This window comes from Microtus oregoni, unplaced genomic scaffold (assembly GCF_018167655.1).
Source record: "Microtus oregoni isolate MIOR12 unplaced genomic scaffold, Mior012 000067F_000, whole genome shotgun sequence".
NCBI classification, from domain to species: domain Eukaryota; kingdom Metazoa; phylum Chordata; class Mammalia; order Rodentia; family Cricetidae; genus Microtus; species Microtus oregoni.
In genome coordinates, this window is record NW_024543953.1 from 4,015,895 (window position 1) to 4,023,832 (window position 7,938).

Here is a 7,938-nt window from a genome sequence, read left to right on the forward strand (position 1 = left end):
ATGTCTGTCCAAGATTTAGTGATCTCTTGACCCATATCTACACTGCTGACTTTACACTTCATCTTCATAGGCCTCTTGGATTACTGGGTTCCCTGGTGGACATTGAACCATGTACTCAGAGCCAGGTTTGGGGATGTGAGCAGTGGGATGAGTGTGCTAGAAACAGGAATCAGATGCAATCGTTGACTGTAAGGGCATTCAAATAAATGAAGAACACATGTGCTCATAAATAAGGCAAAGACAGGATGAAGGGAGCTCTCAAATCCCACTGCAGATACCTGGGGGATGACATCACACCCCTACTGGGACACACATCTGTCTTCAAGGGATGATATTGCAACAGCTGCTTTCAGGGCTGCTATACTCAGTCTGTTGAACGTGAGTTGGTGGGGATAGGTCTTATAAACATACTCAGGCTCTCTTCAGAAACGTTCACTCAGGGACAGATATCTCATTTCCCTTCCTTCTATTTCTATCATCAAAGTAAAAAATGTGTCCACTTCTGGATCAGGAAGTAGGTCTGCAGAGTAACCTCCAAATCTTAAGTCAGCAAGAATAAGCAGAGTGGCCTCAGGAAACATGAGAGGTCCCCAACTGAGCTTTCATTTCCTTCAGCATGCACATTCCATATTTAGCAAAGCATCCATGGCATCCTCTATTTTCTACTTCCTTTTTCTCATTTCTTCCTCCTTCCTTCTGCTTCTTGAGAAGCCCCTTTAGTCCTGTCAGCTAGCTCCGATCCTGTAGCAGTAAGGTCCTCTAGCTGCTGGGTGAGCAGTATGTAAGAACTCACATTTAACTTCTCAAAACTGCCCTTCCCGCTCTTTGTTATGTCCCTGAGATTCTTGGATATTTAAAGGTCAAGTGCACACATGCTTACATATCTAGGAACACTGGAAAATGTGAATCTTGAAACATCAGCCTTGGGTAACCAGGAAGTAGAATACCCAAATGGGCAGCTGTTGTTTTACAATTACCTCTGGAATTAAGCCTTCCACTTGGTTTGGTGTTAATAATGGCTCTAGGTACATGTAGACAGAGCTGACTTATACACCTGAGGACAAGAGCCTTTCTTTATAAGTAACCAGGTCATATGTTATGTGTTACTTATAAAGACATATCCTGAAAGAAAGGCTGGGGATAGCCTCCTAAGGCTTGCCAAAGACCCCTATTGGGTTTAGAGGTACAGAAACAAGTGTAAGGACTCCTTTATCAGCAAGGGTGAAATATATTCTGCTATTTTAGAAGAATTTAAAAGTAGGAGGAAAAAGAGACAGAAATGATTTGCTACTGACTGTGCTTTTATGTCTTAAGAATTGTGCTTTGTTTTATTTAAGATTTCCTATAGAAACTAAATTGCTTTCTCTCAAAATTTCTATGGTAAAGTTCTGTGATTAAAGCAGTGATAAAAGTAAAATGAAAATATTAATTTTGGCCCTAACTCAATTTGATTTCTGTCCTTTTGAGAATGAATTAGGATACATAGGAAGAAGAACCTGTGAGGACACAAGAAGTTGAACAAAGCAATCCATGGTCACAGCAGGCCTTATAAGAAACCAACTTGGTTTCAGGCCTCTAGCCTCTGGAACAGTGGGAAAATCCATGTCTGTTTTAAGCTACTTGGTCCACGGCATTCTGTCATGGCAGCCTGAGTAAAGCAAAGCAGCTCTTTTGTGAGAGGAAATCTGAAAATTGGCAACTAGTTAAAATGAAGATTCATTTGCACATCTTCCAAAGTAGTGATTTGGCAAGCGTGAGACGGGCCCTGAGTCTCCTTGCACAAGATCCCCAGATCCCCTTAGGGGATTCTCTTAATCATGGGCCACACTTTAAAAAAAATAGGCCTATGATACTGGATATAAACTCTGAAGTGGTAGAACTGAGTCACATCACTCTGGGACCTTGGATCAGTGAGGATGCTTTCTGGACTTGTTTCCAACGCACGATGATTGATTTGTAAGCTGATGATGAGCATGCGTATAAAAGGCAAAGCCCTGGCTACTTATTAGTGATGCTAGAATAAAAACTACAAACTGGTGACTGAAACAACAGACATTTCTTTCCTTGCTGTCATAAATTTTGGGAAGTCTAAGACCAATATGGCTGCATGATTTGTTTATGGTGAGAGCTGTCTTCTTGTCATATAGACAGCCATCTACTTCCTTCTTACCTGCAGGGGACTGATTCAAAGATAACTTACTGCTGTGGATAACAAAAGTTTGGAGATGCCCCAGCTCCTTATGTAAAACCACCATGTGTTTGCACATCTCATATGCACATCCTCTTGTGTACTTTAAACCATCTTTGGGGTATTTTTACACCTAATAATATGCAGATTCTGTGTGGAACTGTGTAGTATTATTTCATTTGTATTTTAATAAATAAAACTTGCCTGAAAATTAGAGAGTGAAACAGTTTCACTGGTCAGCCTTACAGACCAGGTAGTGGTAACACACAGCTTTAAATCCAATAGCTACACTAGTTTGCCATAGAAACCACACAGTAGTGGTGCACACTTTTCTTTCGGTTTGAACCATTCCCAATTTCTGTCTCTGGGTTTTTATTAATGGTGCTACAGAACTACATATCTGGAAAATTTAGGACTATATCCCCTTGAACCTCCTATCAACAGCAAGAGGCTAGAAAGGATGAGAAGGGCAGAGCTGGGAAGAGAAACAGCTGCCACTGAAAGTAAAATTCTCAGAAAAAAGCCAAGAGAGTTTGAAAAGTTATTTCCTGAACATGGGATGTACTCACTCATAATTGGCTTCTAGCCATTAATAAAGTACATTGAGCCTATAATTCGTGATCCTAGAGAAGCTAAATAAGAGGGTGAACCCAAAGAAAAACATATCGTCATCCTCCTGGATATTAACCTTCATCAGACGATGAAAGGAGACAGAGACAGAGACCCACATTGGAGCACCGAACCGAAATCCCAAGGTCCAAATCAGGAGCAGAAGGAGAGAGAGCACGAACAAAGAACTCAGGACCGTGAGGGGTACACCCACATACTGAGACAATGGGGATGATCTATTGGGAACTCACCAAGGCTAGCTGGCCTGGGTCTGAAAAAGCATGGGATAAAACTGGACTCGCTGAACATAGCGGACAATGAGGACTGTTGAGAAGTCAAGAACAATGGCACTGGGTTTTGATCCTACTGCACGTACTGGCTTTGGGGGAGCCTAGGCAGTTTGGATGCTCACCTTACTAGACCTGGATGGAGGTGGGTGGTCCTTGGACTTCCCACAGGGCAGGGAACCCTCACTGCTCTTTGGGCTGATGAGGGAGGGGGACTTGATTGGGGGAGAGGGAGGGAAATGGGAGGCAGTGGAGGGGAGGAGACAGAAATCTTTAATAAACAAATTAATTAATTAAAGAAAAAGTAAAAAAAAAGAAAAGTTACTTCCTATACATCATCCTGTCTCTCTTGCAAACTTTCAGTGAAATGCTTCAGTAACTGTCTCTCTTAGAAACTTTCAGTGAAATGCTTCAGTAACTGTCAGTACATCTGATGTTGAAGCTGTTATTTGTGAGGATAACCTAGGTGCAAAAACTACCCTCTTAAAGGAGATGGTTGTAGACAGACTTAAATTAACCCATAATTCCAACCACTTTCGAAATCAGTATAGCAGTTTCTAGAAAACTGGGAATCAACCTATCTCAGGATCCAGCAATACCACTCTTGGGAATATACCCAAGAGATGCCCTATCATACTACAAAAGTATTTGTTCAATTATGTTCATAGCAGCATTATTTGTAATAGCCAGAACCTGGAAACATCCTAGATGCCCTTCAACAGAAGAATGGATAAAGAAAGTGTGGCACATTTACACATTAGAGTACTACACAGTAGTAAAAAACAATGACATCTTGAATTTTGCATGCAAATGGATAGAATTAGAAAATACTATCCTGAGTGAGGTAACCCAGACCCAAAAAATGAATATGGTATATACTCACTCATAAGTGGATAGTAACCATAAACAAAGGACACTGAGTCTATATTTTATGATCCTAGAGAAGCTAAGAAATAAAATGAACCCAAAGAAAAAGATATATAGACCACATGGGAATCGGAAACAGACAAGATCACCTGACACAATTGGGAGCATGGGGGTGGAGAGTAGAAGGAAGGGGAAAAGGGGAGGGTTGAGGAGAACTTAAGGGAATGAAATAGTCAAGATGGAGGAAGGACAGTTATGAGAACAAGGAAAGAGATATCTTGACTTAGTGAGCCATTACAGGGTTAGTAAGAAACCTGGCTCTAGAAAAATTCCCAGGAATCCACAAAGATGACCCCAGCTAAGACCCTAAGCAATAGAGGAGAGAGTATTGGAACTGGCCTTTCCCTGTAGTCAGACTAATGATAATCTTAAATATCACCATAGAACCTTCATCCAACAACAGAAGGAAACAGAGGCAGAGACCCACATCGAAGCACTGAACTGAGCTCCCAAGGTCCAGTTGAAGAGCAGAAGGAGAGAGAAGATGAGCAAGGAAGTCAGGACTGCGAGGGATTCACCCACTGAGACAGTTTACCTGAGCTAATGGGAGCTCACCAACTCCAACTTGACTGGGTGTGAATGAGTATGGGATCAAAATGGTCCCTCTGAATGTGGTTGACAGTTGGGGCAGACTGAGGAGCCACTGATAGTGGTACTATGATTTGTCTCTACTGCATATCCTGGTTTTTTGGGATCCTATTCTCTCTGGATGTATACCTTGCTCAACCTTGATGTAGTAGGGAGGACCTTGGACTTGCCACAGGGCAGGGTACCTTGTCCTCTCTTAGCATCAGAGGGGGGAGGGGTGGGAGGTTGTGTGGAGTGAGTGGGAGGAGCAGAGGGAGTGGGAATTTGGATTGGTATTTTTAAGTAATAAAATAATAAAAAATTAAATTAAAAAATTAACCCATAATTCTTATCTATTTTAGCCACGTGGCTTGGTGCCTTTTCTCAGTAAGGCATTCTCACCTTGCTTCCTCTGCATATGGCTGACAACTGCCTCTCTTCCCAGAATTCTCTTAGTCTGGTCACCTGCCTCTATTTCCTGACTGGATACTGACCAATCACTGTTTTATTCAACCAATATGTGTGACAAATCTTTAGAGTGTACCAGAGTATTATAGCACAACAAATGTTACCACAGAAGGAGTGGCCCATGGAGATTATCAAATCTTGGCACTACTTAAAGAAGGGTGTTAATTGCATGACTGTCAATAGGAAGAAAAGTTAACATACAAAGCAGTGAATTTCAGTTTTGAATGTAGTATGCACGATAACACTGGGTTTGAATGATTCCCAGAATTGTATAAACCAAGCATGGTGGAATACACCTGTAACTCCAGCAAGAGGCTCAGAAGTTCAAGGTCTTCCTTTCCTATATGGCATGTTCCAGAACATCTTGTTGAAATATTTGCAGTGTAAGCATGAGAACCTTAGTTTGGATCTCCAATACTAACATACAAAGGGAGGCAGGGCAGCACAGACTTGTAATTTCAGCATTGGGGAGGCAGATATGGGAGTATTCTTAGGGTTTCCTAGCTAGTCAGTTTTTCTGAATTGGTGAGATTCAGGTTTAGTAAGAGACAGTTTCAAACTATAAGGTAGAGTCCATGACCAGGTTGACTTTATCTCTGAAATGCTGGAATTGTTCAATATCTTAGGGTCACCTAAGGCCATACTGCACATCAGATGTTTATATTATGATTCATAGCTGTAGAGAATTACAGTTATGAAGTGGCAATGAAAATAACCTTATGGTTTGGGGTCATCACAACATGAGGAACTATATTAAAGGGTTGCATTTTTAGGAAGGTTGAGAACCACTGTCTTAGAATACTCCCAAAGGACTTGACATCCTACTCCACAGATACTTTCTCACCAACTCTTATAAAGGGAAGTATTTAATTGGGGGACTTGATTATAGTTTCAGGAACTTATTCCATTATCATGGCAGGAAGCATGGGATCAGGTAGATGTGGTGCTGAAGATGTAGGTAAGACCTACATATTGATCAAGGGGAGGAGGGGGAGAGAGAAACAGACAGGCAGACATGGTGACAGAGGTACTGGGCCTTGGCCTGTGTGTACTTTTAAAACCTCAGTGTCTGATTTTCTCCAACAAGGCCACACATCCTAATCCTTCTTAATAGTGCTATTCCCTGGTGACTAAGCATTCAAATGTATGAGCCTATGGAGGCCACTCTTGTTCAAACCACCATAATGTGCTCAACATGCAGGAAAGCATGAACTTGTAATCACAGAGGATACTCTTTTAACCAAGGTCCTCAAGGAATTTTGGTCAGAGCTGTGACTCAATTCTACCATTTAGAGACAAATTCCAACATCTTGGCTGGTCCATTGACTTGACACACTAGATGGGGGGCAGGTTAGAGAGTAGGGCATGTTTAATTTCAGGCCTGAAGATAGGAAACAACCTTTCTAACAAGGAGGCAGAATAACAGTAGAAGGATAGAGAAGTTATATTGGTTCATTTAATAAAATATTTATTTCTATTATTTTAAATTATATGTATGTGTTTGTCTCTCTGTGGATTTGTACAAGTGGATACAGGTGCCCAAAGAGTTTATAGGTGTCTCATTTGAGCTATAATTAATTTTATAGTTGTGGACCATCGAATAGGTGTGTTGAGAATTGATCTCAGATCTTCTGCAAGAACAGTATGTGCTCTTAACTGCTGAGCCATTTCTTCAGCACCACCTTGGTTTACTTGTGACTTGGTCTTATGTCAGGTATTAGATGAAGGATGCAAGCTGGCTTTTCCCAGTCAGTACAGAGGTGCAAACATTTAGATAGGTGCAAGTGATCTTCCTGTAAACCCAAATTCTAACCTAGAATATGTGTAGCAACACTGGAAAGTGGAGTGAAACCTTTCAATGTGTAATATAGTCTTCCCATCCTGATTATGGCTAAACAAGAGTCCCGGCCATCCTGGAGTGAATTCAGAGCTGGGAAGTAGGAAGGTATGAACATGTCCAAGGTAGAAATGAGAAGGGTATGTTCATCTGGAAAGCTGAGCTTGGCAGGGGAATTGTGATTTCCTGCTCCAGAGACATTCACAGACTCTTGATTTTTTTTTTTTGGAATGGGCCAACAGCTCTGTGGGGCAGTAAAATATATGGAGTTGGGAGTCTGGAAAGCTATACTCAGGTCCTAGCTTGGCTCTCAGCTCAGAACATGGCCTCGGGCATGGCCCAGGGTCTCTTTAGGCCTTCCATGACTTCTGGTGGGGAGAGTCAGAGCTCTTCATCCTGGGCCCAGCAACAGGAAGAGGTCAGCTATGCCTTGCATACAAAGGTTTTGCTAGTGTGTGCACTGGCTGTCGATGTGCTCAGCAGCTCACTTCCCTACTGTCATCAGTAGACATGTAGAAAAGCCCCAGGCTTTCCTGTCTGAAAGGGATTTTCAGAAAAAGTTGCCTGGTTGGTGCATCTTTAGCCCAACAACACTGAAATACTACTGGAATATCAGGAAAATGGAAAATGTTGGGGTTTTCAGATAGTGGGGCAGAAGCCAAGGTCAGAGAAACCATGGTAGTGAGATACTTCTGGATCTTGGTTCCCTTAGCATCTTACCTAATCTTCAGAAATTAATGTTTTGCTTTCCAATGGTCTGCCTTAATTTGAGGGCAGAGGCTATTGTAATCAGTTTCTTTCTCTGCCTGCAGAGCTATAGCCTGGCTGTAGGTGGGGCCTGAGGAAGGATTCTGAGAATCCACAACCCATTATTTGTGTCATGGCTAGAGTGATTTTACTTGATGGTTGACTTTGGGTATCATTTTCAGTCACTCCTCACCTTACTTTTTGAGGACAAAGTATGTCACTGGACCTGGATTTTCCAAGTTTGGCTAGTGAGTTCTTCTCCGCCAAATTGTGGTTAAACACATACACCATTGTGCTTTGTTTGTTAT